This window comes from Tupaia chinensis, unplaced genomic scaffold (assembly GCF_000334495.1).
Source record: "Tupaia chinensis unplaced genomic scaffold, TupChi_1.0 Scaffold000175_1, whole genome shotgun sequence".
Classification (NCBI taxonomy): Eukaryota; Metazoa; Chordata; class Mammalia; order Scandentia; family Tupaiidae; genus Tupaia; species Tupaia belangeri.
The window spans coordinates 120,474-123,378 of record NW_006159650.1 but is presented as its reverse complement, the minus strand read 5'-3'; positions in this window follow the sequence as shown (position 1 = coordinate 123,378).

Genomic DNA, 2,905 nt, shown 5'->3' with positions numbered 1-2,905 from the left:
GGCGAGCTTAGAGGCTGGGCTTTGGCAGTCGGGGCGGGGCCTCGCAGCATGAAGGCGGGATCAAGGGCGAGTCCCTGTGCTCAGGGAGGGGCCGGGAAGTGGCCCTCGACGCTCCGGGACTAGGCCACAGGCGGGGCCTCGGGGGGGGCGTTTGGTGGGGTCTTCGGCGGGGATCTTTGACGCATGGGGGCGGGGTCAAGGGCGGGCTCTAAGCACATAGGGGCGGAGCGAGGAGGCGAACGTCGGCGCTCGGGCGCCGCTGGGAGCGCGTCCTTCATTCAAGAGGCGGGGCCGGAGGCGGGACGGGAGGCGGGCCGCGGTCCGTGGGCGGCTCTACGGTCCTGCACCGTGCTGGAGGGTTCCCCGGCTTCCTGGCTGTGGGCGTTAACGCTTCAGAAAGGCCTCGCACAGTGGGTGGAGTGGCGTCCACTGCTCACTTGGGTCTTCCCTAACACACCCAAATGGAAGGGGACATCCATTAGTTCCTGTCCAAGCCGCCCACAGGTGCAGCGGCCTCCACAGGGGCTTTGGAGTTACAAATAGAGAATCATGGGGCCCAAGAAAGGTGCGTGGCACCTGGTTCGCCCAGCCTCTTCATCGGGGACACATCCAAACCTTCCCTCCGGAAAGTGGCAGGATGAACCCTAAAGCTTGGGGACCATCGTTAAGGTGGTCCGCCTCTACAGGCCTCATCTTTCTGACCCTTGAAGCACGAGAGGGAAGTCTTTTCTTCCTAGAATGAATTGTGGCTCAGAAAGAAGCACTTCGTGTCAGCTACGGAGAGCATCACTGTTTTCACACAACCCGACCTGTTGCTGTCCTCGTCAGGCGTGATGGACCTGGACCGTCCAGTCCCACCCGTTTTGCCTGACTGCTGCAGCTCAAGTCGTGGAGGCCTGGGGAATCAGGCAGAACTCGCCTGAGTAATGGCCCTGTTGCGATCACCCCAGCTAGGGTCCCCCCGCAGAACAGTGCCACCTGTTGATTAAGCTTGTAACTTTTGTTATTGTTGTCATGGAGTGTATGTGCCTGCCAGAGAGAGACAGAGACAGACGGAAAGGGAGAAATCGGGACTGGCAGGTAGCAGGGTGGTTAAGGGTGTTGGACTCCTTCATGGCCTACTGAAGTTCCAGTCCCAGACCTGGTGGCTTGCTTTCTTACTTTCTCTCTGGGCAAATTAAAATAAATAAATAAATATAATACGATACAAATACAATACAATAAAGTTAAATAAAATAACTCTTTAAAAAAAAAAAAGGTGAGAAATCACCGCCCCCAAGGAGTGTGACCATACTGCAATCCCTTTTCCTGGGATTTTGGGCATACACACACGTGCCCAGCATGATTTTCTTTTCTTTTCTTTTCTTTTTTTTTTTTTCAGAGTTTTTGGTTATAGTGCACCTGTGGCTCACCAGAGAGAGACAGACAGAAAGAGAATCAACCCCCCCAGGGGAGGATGGCCAGTCTCTTATACGTTCTCCTCTCAGGATCTTGGGCACATACAGCATGAGTTTCAAGTCTCCAGGTCAGGAACTTGAACTACGGTTGATCATGTGGGAGTCCAAAAACATTGCCATCTGCCATCTGCTGGTTCCCTGAAGTGATTTTCATGCCACCAGGTGTAGTACTCAGACCACAGTTGTCCACGTGGGAGTCCAGTGCCTTAACCACCCCACCACTTGCTGGCTGCTATGTTCATAACTTCTGTAGAAGCTTCTTCCCCTTTAACTGCTGACCATCACTTAAAATTTTTCAGGTACAGGGGCTAACCGAAGGCATAGTGGCTAAGGCACTGAACTTTCACATAGCTGACGACAGTTCGAGTTCTGGACCTGGCAGCTTGAAACTCAAATCCTGAGAGGAGAATGGAGGAGAAAGGATTGCCACGTGGCCATCCTCCCAGGTGGTGATTTCTCACTGTCTCAGACTGTCTCTCTTTCCTGTGAGCACACACGCCCTAAGATCTCTAAATATTATTATTATTATTATTATTCAGGTTCATTTTGGTTTATGAAGACAAGACAGTTCACAGTTCATGAATAAGTGTGAGAGGTGGGAGAGGTTTATGAATACTTGGAAATTCTGCAGAACACTTGTGTATGCATACTTGAAGGAAAGGTTGCATAGGTTGTATCAGATTCCAAATTAGATCACCTCTCCAAAACATCAAGAATACTTAATTAATTAATTAATTTATTTATTTATTTATTTATTTATTGCTATAGGGTGCATGCACTCGCTGGAGAGAGACAGAGAGAAATAAAGTAATAAATAACCCCCCAGGAAGGACAGCCACACTGTAGTCCCTTCTCCTGTATTCTCCTCTCAGGATTTGGGGCACACAAGCACACCCACCTGGTGTGATTTTCAAGCCACTGGTCTGGAACTCTAACCACAATTGGCCATATGGGAGTCCAGAGCTCTAGTTACCATGCCACCTACTGGCCTTACACCAATAATATTTTAAAAGTTTGGGATCCCGGACCTCTGGCCTAGCCAGGCTGCCAATTTTATTCCGTTTCCATTTGGTTTGTATTTAGTGTCCCAGATATAAATCTGCTAATGGTCAGTGTTAGGAATGGTCTTAAAATAGAAGCAGAGGACAACTAAAGAACGGAGCTACATTGAACAGGAAGAAATTAATTTCATGAAAATAGATTTCTAATAAAGATACGATAAACTAGTTTTACAAATATGGCAAACGGGACCAGCAGTTGATGTCATGGCTATGTCGCTGGACTCCCATGAGTCCCAGACCTGGTGGCTTAAACTCACACCAGGGGTGTGTGCATGCTTGCCCAAGATCCTGAGAGGAGAATGGAGGAGAAGGGATTGCGGCGTGACCATCCCCCCTGGGGGGTGATTTCTCGCTTTCTGTCTCTCTGTCTCTCTCGGTCTTTCTGGT